We start from the raw sequence: 17,779 nt of genomic DNA, 5'->3' as shown, positions 1-17,779 counted from the left end.
GAGACCCTTGGAAATTTAAACGACACACTTCTAAATAATCCATGGGTCAAAGAGGAAGCCTGGAAGGAAATTTAAACCCAGAGCCGGTGGAAATAAGTATCCGATGTGCCAGAGTACGCGGGATGCCGTTAGAGCAGCGCTGGGAGGGAGATGAGGGGCACGGTGTGCGTGCGTGGAGAAGGAAGCCTCGAGTCGAGTCGCAGGTGGGTGTGGGCAGAGGTGCAGAAGTGACAGGGGTGACAAGCGGTGACGGTCTCCCGGCCCAAGGGGCTCGAGCCCGGACGGACACGGAAACAGGGAAATAAAGACCAAAGTGCAGTGTGGTCAGGGGCTTCCGTCGGGCGCGGTGCAGGGTGCCAGGAGACCACAGGCAGCCTCAAGTCCAGGCTGGGGGAAACCAAGGGAGGCTTCTCAGAGGAGGCGATGCTGAGCTGAGTCCTGGCAGCGGAGGTAAGACCCTCACCTGGGGGGTGACACCGGGAGGTGCTCCAGGAGGGACGCCCCAGTGTGCTGAGGGGAAGGAGAACACGGCCCAGGAGGGCACCGTCAGTGGGGTCAAGGGCATGAGGGGAAGGAATTTGGGCTTGATCCTAAGGCGACTGTGTTTGCCAATACTTCCTCCCCTGCCGCAGGCTGCCCTTTCGCTCGGCTGATTGCTTCCTTTGCTGCGGGCACCCAGATGGAAAGGGTTCTGTGCTTAGGTGTGGCCCACCCTGGTAACCTCCCTGTTTTAAGGTGAGCTGCCCGGAGACACGAAGGACGCTTGCAAACTCATCAGCGCAGTGTCTACACTGGCATTTGGCTGAACAAGTGGAAGCAGGAGACAGACGGTGCACCAGGGGCCGGGAGCCAGGACACCTTAGGATTCTGCCACCACACGGGGTTGAGGAGGCTGATTCAGCCGAGGCCGTCGGCTAAAGCATCTGTGATCTCGAAGCTGTTTATGAGGATGGGAGGATCGGGCCCAAGGGAACACAGTGAGCCCTTGAGAGGGCGCTGGAGGCTGAGCCCGAGGGGAGCGCTGGCCTCTGGGGGCGGGAGGGCAGGATCAGGCCCGGGAGCAGCGTGGGGAGCCAGGGCGTGCGGCCCGTCCCTGGGGTACCCGGCACCTGGGGGCATCAGTGGTCACCACCTCGAAGGGCTGCAGAGGACATCTTCCTGGGAGGAGCACTTCTTGAGGAGTCCAGGCCAACGCAGTTAAGAGATGGGCTTTCGGTATTCCCTCCGACCTGGTTCCTTCTTCACAGCCGTCCGACCCCCATAGTTAACTAGAAATCGTGCAGTTAAAGGTTCGGGTCCTTATAAGGGGCAGGCGAACAAGACAGACACAAGAGTGGCCCCTTCGGGAGCTCCCGGACTCGGGGGGAAGGTAAGCCGTGAGCCACGTAAGGACCTGGAGAGAACTAAAATGGGGAACACAGGCTGCTAGCTGAGCACAGGGCAAGAGCACCCACACTAATGTGGAGAGCTCAGGGAAGGCTTCCTGGAGGAAGTTCCTCAGCTTAGGCAAAGCAGAGAGAGAGCCTTAGGTGAACAGAGCCCACTGGCCTGGGCCAGAATCCCAGCCCTCTGCCCACTGGCCGCAACGTCTCCGGGCCTCAGTTTCCCGCCTTCAACCTGGAGAAGGAACAGCCCCTGCTGCAGGGCAGGGTCCCTCCACCTGATGGGAGGAGGCTCGGTAAAGACCAGTCCCAGAGAGTGTCCCCTGAACATCGCAAGGCCCAGCGCTGGGTGTTGGGACTGCTACCCACGTCGCCGGGTCTCCTGGCCTCCAGCCCTTCCTGGGGGGGATTCCCAGGACACCTTCGGGGATTCCCAGGACATCGCCAGCGGGAAAGGCCAGGGGTTCCCCGCCCTCAGGCCGGGTCTGGGATGGCCCGCCACGTGCGTTCCAGCAGGTGGCGCTGTGGCCCGTGGGAACGTGGCCTGGCAGCTCCTGGAAGGTGCCGCGGAAATTACTGGAGGCCCAGGGCAGGGGCTGGGGCCACGTACACACACACACACAGTACACACACGCGCACAGAGAGACACCACTGTATGCACGTGTATGCGCATGCGTATGCACGCTCGTGTACATATGCACACACATACACACATCCGTACACGGGAGCACACACACGCCCCGGACCGAAGGCTGGTGACGGCAGGGGGGAAGCCCCTCGTTCGCCCCTCCCGGCCACCCTCAGAGACAGCAGGTGCCAAGCGTGTGCCGGGCAGAACGAGGGCCAAGACCTGGGGGCCCGCCGGGCGACTCCTCAGACCAGGCCTCCACCCGCGCCAGCAGCCCGAACGGGCGCAGAGAAGCCGGGGCTCCCGGTGGCTCCACGTCTGTTCCTCCCACGTACACCGTCTCGTGCCGTCCTGAAAACAGCCCTCAAGCGGACAGGGCGAGCAGGCCTCAGCCGGGAGTTCCCGCGTTCACAGGCCTCGAGGAAACGTGTCCGTTCCGGACGCATGCCCCAAATGCACTGCTTCTGGGCTTTTCACTCCTGTGGCCTGCAGCGACCAGACCCATGGGCTCTAAGGCCACATCCTGAGCCCCCTCCCCGCCCCTCCTGACTGGCCCCCCCCCCACATCCTTCCAGCCCTGCCGATCTGTCCCCCCCCGACTGTCCCCCAGCTGGTAGAGACTTCGCACTTCGGTTCACCTCACTGGGAGCTGGTGGCAGAGGGGCTGGGCTGGGGCTCCCCGGGGGCCAGGTTCACATGAAGGACTGACGCCCAGCCCTGGCCCCGGGCAGCCCGCCCATCTTAGTCACCGAGGCCTTTGCCTCTCCTCGTGGCCTGCCCGGCGACCGAAGCGATCTGCTCACTGCGGGAGCTGACCAGTCACCTCCACGTGACAAGAGCTGCATCTGTGATGATCCTGGAGCCACGGTGGGCAGCGTGAGGACAGAGAGGCCGCCGTTCCTTGCCCTCTGCATGGACCTCTGTCCCAAGGACCCCCCTCCAGCGGCCCCTCCCGGGGCTTCACCTTCCGAGCAAGGCTCCCTGCCCTGCAGGGAAAAAGCTGGGACTCACGGCTGCTGGGACACTCACTCGGGGCTCACGGCCTGGCGGCAGCCTGGAACCCTAACCTCACCCAGCCCCCGCCAGCACCCTAGACCACACGGTCTGCAGCCCCCAGACCCCGGGAGGGCCTGCAGACCAAGCCCCACCCCCCACAGCCTTCTCACGTACCTAAGGACCTCGACCATCTACCTTCATCCATTCCCCCATTCAGCCGCTCCCACTGTCTGGCATTCTTCTGGACTCGGGAGCCATAGCACAGAACACAGCACGCGAGGCTCCTGATCCCATGGGGTGCGAGTCTGGTGGGGAAAGACACCTGGGTCACTTAAGAGCAGACTGTCAGAGTGCCTGGATGGGCAGTGCCATTAAATCAGGTAGTCAGAGAAGGGACTGCCGTGTCAAGACCTGGGAGAGAATGCCACAGATGGAGAGACGGCAGGGGCAAAGGTCCTGGGGCAGGGGCCAGCCTGACTTGCTCTGGGAGGGAAGGGAGGCAGGGGAGAGGGTCTTCAAGGAGGCTGAGCTGATGGGCAGAGCGGGTGTGTGTTAGCTGCTCACAAACCAGGTTGGCACAGGAGACCGGCTTTGGCAAAAGCAATCTTCTACCTCAGTGCTAGGCAGGGAGCATTGTTCTATTTTGTAGATAAGAGGCATGAGCTTCCGAGAAATTCACGCCCCCGAGGCCTCGCAGCTAGAAAGTGACGACCTGGGATGGGCTGACTGGAAAACCTTGCTCTCTTGCCCGGGATGCGCTGTCTCGGCCCCCAACTCCTCATCGGCCCTGAACTTTGCAGAACTTAGCTGCCCGTCCCTCCCCCGCACGGACGCCTCCAGCCTTGGGCCCTCCACATTCCCTTCTGAGCGCTGCCTCTCCCCTTGCCCCCAGGCTCCTGTGCCCCCAGCACTCCGCCCTGGGTCTTGACACGCTGTCCCCAACTCCAGCTGGGCTCCCTGCCCCGCCCCGCCCCACCGCCGTCCACTCTCACTGCTCTGATCGAGTCAACCCCCCAGGCTTCACATCCACTGGGGGCCCAAAGGCCTGGTTCTTAAGGAACCGGGTTGATAGACCCTCATGAACAGCTTGGCCTGAGATCTGGAACCAAGGCTGCAGAGACACGGGGAGACCTCCTTCCACGGAGAGTCCAGGGACCAACCTTGGAATCCCCAAGAGGGGAGACACCTGTCACCATGAGCCTTAAGACGTTCCCGCCAAAAGCCTTCTAGCCACACCTCGTTCAGATTTAATGTCCGATGCGTGGCAACGTGCAGCGACAAAGCAAGACACGGCAGGGAAGCGGAAGCCATCAGACAAATCCTGAAGGGGGACACGCCACGAGTCACTTGCCCAGGCTCTTCCGCGGCCGATGCCATACAAACCAAAGGGGCGTGGTCTTCGTCTATGTGACAAGTCACATAAGACACCTGATGAAGGCGCCATCCTTCATCAGGTCCGGGTTAGAACGGCCAGCTGACAAAGACACTTGGGGGGTCACTGGGCAGGCCTGAGTATGGAGCAGGCATTCCCTGACATCAGGGAATTGCGGTCGGTTTTGTTAGTTGTGATAACGGTCTCGTACGAAGTAGAAAAATGTCCTTCGGTTTTGAAATCAGGCTGTGCCCAAATACTTGAGGCAGAAATGTCGTCAAGACGGTAATTTACTTTGAAGCGATTTAGAGCTCTCGAGAATGAAGCAGGTATGGCAAGATGTTAGCAACTGTTAAATACAGGCGACGGATATACAGGCGTTCATAATGTTACGCTCTGTACTTTTCCGTGTTGGAAATTTTACATGATAGCTTTTTAGACTTAATAAAAGTACGGATCGCCTGGAGAATGTGGGATCCAAAATAGATGTACAGAGGAAACAATAAGGAGTAATTTATGGCTCTCACCAGCCATCGACACGTGGCTGTGTCGGGAGATTCCACGTGCGTGCTTGTCCGAGGGCGGAGCCCTTGAGCCCCCCCGGGGGTGGGGCACTTTCTCAGACTCCCGGATTCCCACACAGAAGCTGCTTGGGACAGCGGGTGACCCAGGATGGCCCAGAGGATTCTGGAACTGTGGGGAGGCTGCTGTCCTTGGGTAACAGCCCCCCCACCCCAAGACCTCTACTGTCTTCATCCATTGGCTGCAACACCAGGCTGCTGTTCACCTGCTGAGGCTTCTGGCCAAGTTCAAGGCGTTGAATCACAGGCCTGTGCCCTGACTCACCTCCAGTCTCATGGGGACGATTTCCTCTGTTTCTGGAAGGAAGCCGTCATTTGAGGCTGGCGGAATCTTCTGGGGCACAGCGCCACCCCCACCCCGCCCTGGCCACCAAACCATTTCGGTTGAAGAGCCTCTCAGCTAGTTCCCACAGGTGTGGGAGCCTCTCCAGGAAGTGATGATACGTTAGTTGCTGCATCTGAGAAAAGTCACTGGATTAGAAGCTCCCTGGTGACGGCGGCGAATGGAGCGGCCTGGCCGCTCCGTGAGCCCTCCCGGGCCGCCGCACCACAGCGTGCATGGCAGTCCCTGTCAGAGGGAGGCACAGCGAGCTGTCCCCACGACAGACCCCGCCCCCCGATACCAGACTTAGGGACCAAGGTTTCGTGGGTGCTTCTGTTAGCACGGGCTCAACGCAGGCCCCGTGCACCTCCGCAGGGTTCTCCTGAAGGCCCAGACGTGCTGGGTAACGAGCAAGCCTGGAGCTGGCCCTCTGGACACGCCCAGGGCATAATGTGAAGTCCCAAGTCAAGGGGAGCGTCTCCAGGAGGGAAGGCCCGTCTACGGGGCCAAGTTCATTGATCTGTGATGATCTCATGTAATTCTGCCACAGACACGGGAGAGTGCGGACCTTCACGTTGTTACTGTTTTAGTTTGTTTCTCAAATACCAGGTGGCCCTCAAGGGGGCCTGAGCCCCTCGGGAGGAGCCCCCCCCCCTTTGCTGGGCCACGAGGGGCTGTGCGGCGGCCCGCAGGGGGCTTTGGGCCACTTTCATCCTGTATCCCGTCCCGGACCAGAGCTGCCAGAGAACGGCTCTCACCGGGTGCACAGCCAGGCTGAGTTTTGCTCCTGTGTCTCTCTTATCTCCCCCCTGAGACCAAACTGGCCTCCACCAGCTGTGAAGGAACCCCGAGGACAGCAAGGCGCGGCAGAGAGCCTGTGACCGCACCCAGCCGGCGAGGGGAGCGGCTCCAGGGTCCGAGCTGCAGCCGAGCCCTGGAAGTGTCGGGTCAGTTGTGGTCACCTCTGAGTGTGTGATCGCAAGGGCCTCGAGCCAGCCTCTCGTTGCCATCATCTGCCTCCTCCCAGCAGCGACGGTTCCAGCACACTTCCCACGCGTGTGCCCGGCTCGATGCCTGGACGCTCGTTTCACCCGGAGAATAACCCCCCTGGGATTCAGAGGTCTGACATTCAGTCAGTGGCGGCGCTGAGGCCTGGAGCCCCCGTGCATGCACAGGCTCCTGGCAAGAAAATCCAGGGGGGCTGCCTGCGTCTTGGTCCACAGACGGCCAGGCAGGACGCAGCCCAGACCCCGGGGCCCTGGGAGGGGCTGGGACAAAGATAAGAGACCCGCACGTGGCTCTGTCAGATGGCGTCCCAAGGGAGGCAGGAAACCGGGGCTGAAAATAGAACCTGAAAATAGAACCCAGGTTTGCTCATTTGCATGCCATTTCCCTCTGATTTGCATATCGTGTAGCAGAGCCGCTAACTCTAGGACAGTAAAATCAAATGCATGAATGAATCTATGCACAGGATGTTCTAATCCAGACAAGCTCAGTCTGTATGTCTGACCGCTTCCAAACCACACACACACACACACACACACACACACACACACACACACGGGTCAGTTATCCCCACCTCCAAATAAATGTGTTAGTGCTTTCAGAAAATTGCACGCTGTGCTCCGTTTCATTTGTTTCATCAAAAATCAGGACGTAATCATCAGGGAAACCCGGCATCACGTGGGGATTCCTACAGGAGTTCCTTTCAACAGCTTCACCCACGTTTTAACCTGCGCTCTGATCTACCGGGAAGGCATTTACTGGACAGGCCGTAGGCCCCCTGTTTCACAAGAACGAACACGTCAGGCACTTGGGGTTTGCAGGATCTATTGTTGATGGTGACGACGATGATGACGACACCGCTGTGACGTGAAACACAACAGCCAGGACGAACGCCGGCATCATGTGGAGGGGAGCCCTTCGCTATTTCGGCCAAGTGTCCAGGCTCCCGAACTGGAAGGCTGTGTTTTCCGTGCAGGATCGGGTGGGACAGGGTCCGTGTTGGGGCCTGGCTCTCTGCACAGCCAAGGACGTGAGTTTTCTGCGCTGCCCGAGCACTCAGGACCCCCGTGATCTCCAGGGGAGAAGAGGACCCTAGGTGAATTCCAGCTGCACCTTTCGGTAAAATTGTGCTCGTCACATACTATATAGCTCACAGCAAGGAGTTACCCCGCCCGGAAGGTCAACCATGCTGAGGCTGAGAGACCCTGGAGTAGACAAACCCCTGCCCACTCTGAGTCAGTATCGGGCCATGGGGACAAGGAGACAGGACATGACTTACTGGGCAGGATGTCAACTGGGGAAGTGGAGAAGCCTCACTCCCCAATACCATGCTGCCCCTTTAAACTGATGGAGGCCCACCGTGTATTTCCAGAGGGAGAGAAACCAATATTCTTTATTTTGTTTTGTTTTTTTAATGTTTATTGTTGAGAGAGAAAGACAGAACACGAGCAGGGGAGGGGCAGAGGGAGAGAGGGAGACACAGAATCCGAAGCAGCTCCAGGCTCCGAGCTGGCAGGACAGAGCCCGACGCGGGGCTCGAACCCACGAACGGTGAGATCATGACCTGAGCTGAGGCCTGATGTTCAACCGACTGAACCACCCAGGCGCCCCACCTTCCTTCATTTTAATGACAACCTGCGTGCGTCTTCCCGTCCTGCGCTGGGGATCAGAGCCTGCGCAGGAACGTCCACCAGGTCCAGACGCCCCGAAACCCATCCCCGGCGGGGCAGGCTGGCATCCCGGGCAAGGGCAGCCAAGCATCTGCCGCCTGCCGTTTGGGTCTTCTCTTACGATTTTCCAAACCAAACAGCTTCTTGGGAGGCATGTTGAAGTGTTTAAAAATGAGGCAATAAAATAAATCACTCGTTCTCGGAGGGCCACCTGCTGGTTATTAGGCTGCATGTTTCTGCTGACAGAATGCTGACCTAGGAATGCCGACGGCAGGGCCTGGGGGCTGCACGCGACCTGCACAGGCAGGGGCAGCAGAGGTCGGCGGGCACGTGGGCCCTCTTCACATCCTCTCTCGGCCGGGGCGGGCTGTCACGGAAGGTGTCTGGGGTGGACCCCGGGCTGACTGGCATTTCTCCTGCACGACTTCAACGCTTCTGAGGCTCGAGCTGTCCACGGGCAGCTGCCAGCCGGCCCTGCCCTCCCCGGGCACTGGCTGATGCCCACCTGCTCCTTCCCGCCCCGACCAGCCGCAGACCCTAAGGATTTCTCCAGAGAACTTTTTTTTTAATGTTTATTTTTGAGAGAGACAGAGAGAGATAGCAGAGAGAGAGAGAGAGAGAGGGTGGGCAGGAGCAGGGGATAGGCAGAGAGAGAGGGAGACAGAATCCAAAGCAGGCTCCAGGCTCTGAAATGTCAGCACAGAGCTCGATGCAGGGCTCAAACTCACGAGCTGTGAGATCATGACCTGAGCCGAAGCCGGACCCTTAACCAACCGAGGCCCCCAGACGCCCCAAGAGGGCTTTTTTTTTTTTTTTTTTTAAGAATTTTACTTCTGGGACGCCTGGGTGGCTCAGTCGGTTGGGCGGCCGACTTCGGCTCAGGTCAAGATCTCGCGGTCCGTGAGTTCGAGCCCCGCGTCGGGCTCTGTGCTGACTGCTCAGAGCCTGGAGCCTGTTTCAGATTCTGTGTCTCCCTCTCTCTGACCCTCCCCCGTTCATGCTCTGTCTCTCTCTGTCTCAAAAATGAACGTTAAAAAAAATTTTTTTTTAAAAGAATTTTACTTTTAAGTAACCTCTACACCCAACACGGGGCTCGAACTCACAACCTCCAGATCAAGAGTTGTGTCCTTCCAACTGAGCCAGCCAGGTGGCCCCAGGAGGGTGTTTAAGGGCTGGCAGCGAGCTTGGTCCAGCGGCCACAGAATCTAGAAAAGCACTCAGGATTAATCAAGTCATGACGTCACTCTTGGCCCAATGTCAGATGCATCAGAGGTTTAAACGTGAAAAAATAAAACCACGAAAGTGCCCGAAGAAAACGGAGAAGAATTTCACACGGGGAAGTCCTTTCTGAGTTAAGATGTAAAGCCCAGAAGCTGTTAAGGAAAGGAAAATAAATTTGATGTCGTAAAGATTAAAATTTTCTACTGAGGAACAAACGAACAGAAGTCCGAGCCACATGACAAACAGAAGCCAGCTGCTCCCCGTCGCCGGCAGAGTTGAACCGGCCAGCTGGTGGCCTGGCAGGACCTGGCCACCCTGCCCCCCACCTCTGGCCTCACCCCTGTACTTGTCAGCACGGGCTCCTTTCTGCAGGGGTGACGAGCAAACCCTGACGTAATGCAGCACAGATTTACTTCCACTCGTGCAAAGTCCTGGGGTCAGGCAGCTCCCCTGGGTAGCAGCCACGCAGCCACCTGGTCGCACCGACCCCCAGAAGCGACATCGCCCACTGGCAGGAGCTGGGCACGTGGGTTGCTGGCTGCAGGGGGCAGGGAGGTTCGGCTGGGCACGGGGCCTGGTGAACTGAGCCTCCCCTGCCACGGTCCCCCCCACTCCTCCTCTTTCGCTCACTCATCCAGCTACATCCACGTTGATGCCGGGGCTCAAATGCGGTCCTGTGGCCTGTCCTGTGGCCTCTACATGAGTTCCTCCCTCTTTCTAGAATGTTGTTCTCCTGGAAATCTGGTAGGCTGGCTCCCTCGCCTCCTTCAAGTGAGGCCTTCATTTCCCGGTCACCCTGTTGAAGACAACAACCTCCCACGCCCGTCCCATCACCGTCACTCCCGCGCATCACCGTCCGGGACGGCATGCCGGGCACGGTCCAGTCAGGAAAACTGAGATCAGGTGTCCCAAACAAAAAGATTTAATAGAGAAAACGGGCTACTCGGGTGCAAAAGTGGACGGGAACACCGTGGGACTCGAGTCTGTGGGCCGCAGTGGCTCACCCCAAGGCGGTGGGGCTTCTGGAAGCTGGGCCTTGCCTGCGGCTCAGGGCACGGCACTCGACCGTCTGCGAGCACCGTCGAGGGCACTCGACCAGCTGTGGGGTCTGAGGGGGCCCAGTCTGGGGGCAGATCTCAGGGAGGGCCGGAGCCGGCAGTGTGGTGCACTTGGTGGGTCATGGTCAGGCCCGGGCTAGACTGCGAGGCTCTCGTTTCTAACCAGCGGCTCTACCCACCCTCCTAGAGCCGCCCAGCACGCAGTGGACATGAACAAAGGCGGGCGTGAATGAACAGACCGATGGGTAGCTCGGAAAATAGCTGGACCCCAGGAGGACCGAAGGACGCTGTCCTGAAGACGTAAGGAGCGCTCTTCGGCCTGCTTCCTGGCAGCCGGATCAAGAAAAGGACCCAGGAGGGGCGCCTGGGGGGCTCAGGCCGGTTAAGCTCAGGTCATGATCTCACAGTTCCAGGGTTCAAGCCCCAGATCAGGCTCTGTGCCGACAGCTCAGAGCCTGGAGCCTGCTTCAGAATCTCTGTCTCCCTCTCTGCCCCTTCCCCACTCACACTCCGTCTCTCTCAAAAATAAACATTAAAAAACAAAAAAAACAAAACAAAAAACAAAACAGGCAGAAAACAGGAAGGGACATCTCCCCACAAAGGCCACCCCGATGGCAGATAAGCCACAGAAAGATGCAGATCTATGGGAACGGCCAAAATGGGAAACAGCGGCAACACCCAGTGCTGGTGAGGACGTGGGGAGACTGGTCCTCTCACCAGTGGTGGGGATGGAACGTGACACGGCCTCTCTGGAAGGCAGCGTGGCAGCTTTTCGTGAGAGCAGACACGGAACACAGATGACGTGGTGTGCATGCACGCACGCGGGCGCGCGCACACACACACACACACACACACACACACGATGGAGAATTACTCAGCCATCAAAAAGAACGAAACCCTGCCATTTGCAATGATGTGGATGGAACCAGAATGTATTGTGCGAAGCGAAATAAGTCAACCAGAGAAAGACAAATCCCGTGTGATTTCCCTCATATGTGGAATTTAAGAAAAACAGATGAACATACGGCGGGGGGGGGGGCGGGGAAGAGAGGGAAACAAACCACAAGAGACTGTTAACGACAGGGAACAAACTGAACGTTGCTGGAGGGCCGTGGGTGGGAGACGGGCTGGACGGGTAATGGGAGTCAAGGAGGGCACTTGGGACGAGCGCTGGGTTTGTACGTAAGGGACGAATCACGGAATTCTACTCCGGAAACCATCATTGCACTACATGTTAGCTGCAATTTAAATACTAAAAAGACGCCACCACATCTCGAGAATTAAAAAAAAAAAAGGAAACAGGCAAGCAATTACCGTACGACCCGGTAAGTGCACTCCTGGGCTGTTATCCCAGAGACAGGGAAGCTTCTGTTCACGCAGAGCCTGGAGGTACACAAACCAGCTGTCTTCGCAGCACACAAAAACGGGGGGCAAGCCCGGGCCCGTCCGTGGGCGAAGGGCTGCAGACACGGGTGGGCACGTGGTACTCGCTCCTCCGCCACGAGGCACAGGCCACCGACACGCATCACACCCCCGGGGAGTCTCCACGGAGGTGTGACGAGCGGAAAAGGCCAACTCCGAAAGGTTACAGGCTGCGTGGGCCTCCTCGCGTGACATTTTCGAGATGGCCACGTTTCCGAAGCGGAGGACGGTGGGGGTTGCTGAGGGCTGGGGACCGTGGGGACGGCAGGAGGCGAGGGCAGCCAGGAGAGGGCGACGAGGGACGGATCCCTGGGTTCTACTCCCGAAACCACTAGTACACTGGATGCTAACTGACTTGAATTTAGATAAACACGTTTAAAATACAAATTGAAAAGGAAAGAAAAAGGTGACGCAGGGATCTCCAGGGAAGGAGGTGTTCTGTGCTTGGACTACGGTGGTGGGGGGCACATGAACCTACACGGGGTAAAACGGTATGGAGACAAATACCCACCCACACAAAGGAGCGCCAAGGACACGGGGGGGGGGGGGGGGGGGGGAGGGTGGGAGAGGACGGGTGGGCTTGTGTCAGCTGGATGACCTGGGTGTGACTGACAGTGACTCACAGTTTTGCAGATGTCACTGCTGGGGGAAAGTGGGTAACGGCTACGGAAGATTTTTGCTTTCGGTGTTATTTCTCCCAACTGCATGTGACGGCATCTGTAATTATTTCAACACAAAAAAAAAAAAACCAAAAAAAAAAAAAAAACAGGCACAAGGCTTCTCCTTCTTTACTATGACACCTGATTCAAGTGATTCATTTGGATTTGCTATTGGAAAAAAATAACCCAAAGTGATGTCATCAGCAAAAAAAAAAAAAAAACCCAACCAAATTTGCATTCTTACAGTGTGACTAGAAATGCTGGCTTCTTACAGACTTGGGTCCCTGTTTAATTTGCCTCTGGGCCTTGGCGGCAGGAGGCGCTCCATGGCACTATGGTCTGAGCACGTCCACAGGCGGCTCGTCTGCTCAGTCATGGGACCCCATCCCTAATTAGCTCGGTCCTGCGGTCACAGAATCCACTCACCCGGTAGGGAGAAAATATTAATAGGCGCCTGTCACAGAATCGCAACAGAACCCGTCCTGCTTCGGTTTCCCACGCAGAACCCAGACCTGCCCTCTCTCTGGTTTCCAAGCACGAGGGCTTCCCGCCTGTCTGTCTGTGGGGGGTCCGTGGGGACAGCAGAGAGCAGCAGTTCTGAACACAGGCGCACCTCCCACCGTGGCCCCGAGGTTGTCTTGGAAACGTCCCAAGCCGGAAGCCACCTACTCCTCTGTCTGCGGCCCCGGCAGGTGTCAGCCGGCCCGGAGGCTGAGAAGCAGGTGTGGGGCTCTCTCCCCCGCGGCCCAACGGTCGTGGGAGCCCGGGGGCCGGCACCGGACACGGGCACACCAGCGGCAGTGCCTTGACAGGTGCGCAGCCTGGGCCGAGGCCCCCAGGGCCGGGCACGAGGCAGGGCTGGTGCAGGACAGGAAGTAGGACACCGGCTTCTTGCGAGGCCACGCTCAGCAGGGACGACGTCCTCTGTCCTGAGATGAAGTCCATCCTCCTGACGCTACGTGCCCGCTCTTTGCCCTTTGGTGAATGATGGGAGTTAACATCCCACGCTAGGACTGTGCGTGCAGCGTGTGTGTGTGCACGTGCGTGTGCGTGTGCACACGTGTGGGAGCGCACACATACTCCCCTAGGTCACTGCTCACGATTTCTTTGGAAATGCGCTGGTGCGTGAAATCCAAAGCCTGAGGACCCTGGATGAGAAGCACTCTGGCTCCATTCCAAATCACAGGGGTCCCACCTACTGCCCTGGGAGGACCCGCCTTCTCCCGGAGGGGCCTCCCTGTATAACCCACTAACACTTCCCGTGGGACGGTACTGTGCTGGGTCCTGGTCCCACCCCCGAGCCCGCAGAGAAGCTTCTAGAATGGGACAAGTGAGATCCACAAAGGTCTGGGCATAGCACGGAGCCCGTGCGGGGTTCTCTCCTTCCCAGTGGGAGTGAAGGTCCCGGGCAGAGGGAACAGCAGGAGCAAAGGCCTGGCGGCTGGGCAAGCGTGGGGCGTGGGGAAGGAGACTGGAGCCGTGTGGGGCCAAGGGGGCCTGATTGCACTGCCGGTCCAGGCTCACTGCCCTCAGCTCCTTTTACAAACAACATTGCCTCTAGGAAAAGGGATCAGCGTGGATTCCCCCGGGGAGCTTTAGACAGGACTTGGTAGAGTCAATGCAGAATAAATTAATTTATCCGTCCGCGCCTCTGGACAACACTCGTGCACCTGGGCCCCGCTGCACGTTGGAGGCCGTGAACAACGGCAGTAAGCGAAGGTCTGCCCTCTGCACCCCAGCACTGGGAGGGGCACCTGCCACCATCACGATCCTGCTCCCCCTGGGCCAGCCCTGCCTTCCTGCTAGAGAACTCCACCCATGGCTCTGACCGGCAGGGCAGAGCTCAAGGAAGAAAAGACTATCACCGGCCGGCCGGCTGGGGGCGGGGAGGGGGGGGGGGGGATGTGTGTCTCCGATGTGGCCACAAGGTGGCATCGGGGGAGGACATTCCCTGGCCAGAGCCGCGGCTCCCTTCACCTTCCGCGGGCTGGAAAGGCTCCCGAGCTTGGATTGCACTCCAGCTGTGGCACCAGGACGGTCAGGACGCGCCTGCAGACTGGGTTCAACTCCACAGGGATCCAGACCGCGCTGCAGATGGGAGCTGGGAGCATCCTTTCCGCAGCCGGGCCTTCGCCCCTCACCGGTCCCCAGAAATAGCCCAGGGACAGCAGGCGGCGGATTTGTCTCTCTCCTTCACGACCTCACGACAGAGAAGTCGGGCTGGTGCATGAAGCTCAGTGATTCGAAGGTCCAAGGGCTCAGGAGTTGCTCCATGGGTGCCAACACCAGTCCTGGTGGCCGAGTTCTTTGTTAAAGCCAAAGGCGAGGTCAGAGCGGGACACTGTCCAGTTGCTTCTATCCGAAGAAGGGATGGGTTGTGGGCAGCACCTGCAACGGCAGGGCTCTTGTGGGGCCAGCCTCAGACCGTGTCCTGGAAAACAGCAGGGCGCTTCACGGTCACTCACTGCCAGCTGGTCTGCTCAGCTCTGCCGGTCCTTTGCGCGTGCGTGGCCACCCACACAGGCTCGACCACGAGCCGCGGGTCACAGCAGTGATTTGGACAAAAGAAAGGAAGCCTGAGTCCCAGTGAAAGAGCCAGCGTTACCTTCCTTCAAGGCAAACCACCTGTCTAAAGCCCTAACTGAATGGGGCGCCTGGGGGGCTCAGTCGGTTAAGCGTCCAGACTTCAGCTTGGGTCATGATCTCACAGTCCGTGAGTTCGAGCCCTGTGTCGGGCTCTGTGCTGACAGCTCAGAGCCTAGAGCCTGCTTGGGATTCTGTGTCTCCCTCTCTCTCTGCCCCTCCCCTGCTCGTGCTCTCTCTTTCCTTCAAAAATAAACAAATATTTTTAAAAATGTAAAGAAATTCAGTAACAGTACGGCACCTGGGTGGCTCAGTCGGTTAAGTGACCTCAGCTCAGGTCAGGTCTTGATCTCAAGGTCCGTGAGTTCGAGCCCCAAGTCGGGCTCTGTGCTCACAGCTCAGAGCCTGGAATCTGCTTCAGATTCTGGGTCTCCCTCTCTCTCTGCCCCTCCCCTTCTTCCACTCTGTCTCTCTCTCTGAAAAACAAACATTAAAAAAATCTTTTAGGGGCACCTGGGTGGCTCAGTCGGTTAAGCACCAGACTTTGGCTCAGGTCATGATCTCACAGTTCATGGGTTTGAGCCCTGCGTCGGGCCCTGTGTGGACAGCTCAGAGCCTGGAGCCCACTTCGGATCCTCTGTCTCCCTCTCTCTCTGCCCCTCCCCCACTCGCACTGTCTCAAAAATGAATAAACATTAAAAAAAACCTTTTTAAAGCTCTAACTGAAAACACCACCGCCCACAAACCTTTGTATCATACAAGAAAACAGGTACAGAAAAGCACACCAGTCGAAGCAATGACACCATGAACTAGAACAGCCAGGCGCCCCCTGCGCCCACCTCACGGGGCTTCCAGTGAGGATCGGCGGTTCAAAGCCACGGCCTGGGGGCTGGGGGTTCCCAGGGCTGTTGGTCACTGTTTCCAGGCAGACAGACAGACAGACAGACGCATGCGTCCTACAGACCACGACTCTCAAAGTATCCACGCCAATGCTGCCGCTGATGGGACTTCTAGAAGCAGAGTGTTTTGCGTAGGGGGTGCCTGCTTGCTCCATTTTTTTTTTTTAAGTAGGCTCCACGCTCGCCTCAGATCACAACCTGAGCTGAGATCATGAGCCGGACGCTCAACTGACCGAGCCACCAGGGCATCAGTCCTGCCCCATTTTTAAAAAGTTCTCCAAGGGGCACCTGGGCGGATCAGCCGGTTGAGCGTCCGACTTCGGCTCGGGTCATGATCTCGCGGTCCGTGAGTTCGAGCCTCGCGTCGGGCTCTGTGTCAACAGCTCAGAGCCTAGAGCCCGCTTCCGATTCTGTGTCTCCCTCTCTCTCTGCCCCTCCCCTACTCATGCTCTGTCTCTGTCTCAGAAATAAACATTAAAAACAATTAAAAAAAATAAAAATAAAAATAGAATAAAATAAAAAGTTCTCCAACACAGAGCTTGTAGCCAACAAGTACCACACTCTCCCCATCTGCGACCTCACTGGCCTCGGGCTGGCAGGTTAAGAGCCGTATAGCCCCCCATCCTCGGTCTCTCCCACCACCCCGGCAATCTGAGGCCCCATCGAGACTCCACAGGAAGAGTATGTGGCCACCTGATTCCGACTTGCTGCAGGGACACCTGTGTGCAGTTTTGCTGGATGTAAATTCCTCGGCTTCCTCTTTCTTTCCCTGAAAATCCTAACTATTCCATTTCTTCCCACCTAAAGCTCAGCCTTTGAAAAGCCTGACCTCCCCCCGCCTTTTTGTGTCACCCTTACACTGCGGCCGCTTCGTTCATCTTCAAGACGCGTCCCCTTCTGAATGTCTTCTCCTTGGGGCGCCTGGGTGGCTCACTTGGTTGAGCGTCCAACTCCGGCTCAGGTCATGATCTCGCGGTTCCTGGGTCTGAGCCCCGCGTCGGGCTCTGTGCTGCTTTGGATCCTCCTTCCCCATCCCTGCCCCTCCCCCAGCTTGTGCTCGCTCGATCAAAAATAAACATTTTAAAAGAAATAAATAAACGTCTTCACTTTTGTCCTTCCTTTCTGATTCGTACAATCTTCCTCTTCGGCTCTTTTCGCTTCTCTTAAAGCCTGACCTGTTGTATTTTTCGGTTTGTGTCCTTCCAAGCCAGTTTTCATTTCTGAAGCGATTTCATTCATCTCTGATGCTTGAAGCGTCACTGCATTTCCAGACTTTTCTAACGCACGCTTTCCTTTCACGTCTGTTTTCTTCGTGACTTTTAGTTCAGGAAAAAACACAAAACACAGAAAACCCAGAAAACAGAAACCAGACTCAACACAGAGAACCAACCGGCGGTTGTCAGAGGGGGCGGGGGTGAGGAGGCACAGACCTCCAGTGACGCAGTCAGTCCTGGAGGCGAGCAGCCCGGCACGGGGACTGCCGTAAGGACGCTGTGACGCTGTTGTACCCTGACAGGTGGCGAGCGCGCTCGCACAGAGCTTTGAGTCTGTATGTCGTACACACGAAACTGTTAACACATCGTGTATTACCTTCCATCAGAAAGCCCAGTTCACGTCTGTCCATCGTGCAGGCACGTCCTTCTGGCGGGCGCTCCTTCTCTGGAGCAGACTATTCTCATTCTCAGATTTGTATGGACTTGACTTTGATGCTTTCTTTTCTTTTCTTTTTTTTGAGAGGGTGCAAGTGAGCGAGGGCAGAGAGGGAGAGAGAGAGAAGCAGGGCTCACCAGATGCGGGACTCGAACTCACGAACCATGAGATCGTGACCCGGGCCAAAGTCGGATGCGTGACCGACTGAGCCACCCGGGCGCCCTGATACTTTTCTGATACTTATTTTTATGTCAGATGATGTCATGAACTTCCAGAACAAAGCGGACTTTAAGGGAGCACTTCTAATTCTACAGAGTCCCCCCTTCTGCTG

This window comes from Acinonyx jubatus, chromosome E1, assembly GCF_027475565.1.
Source record: "Acinonyx jubatus isolate Ajub_Pintada_27869175 chromosome E1, VMU_Ajub_asm_v1.0, whole genome shotgun sequence".
NCBI lineage: Eukaryota > Metazoa > Chordata > Mammalia > Carnivora > Felidae > Acinonyx > Acinonyx jubatus.
Note: the sequence above shows the minus strand (reverse complement) of the source record.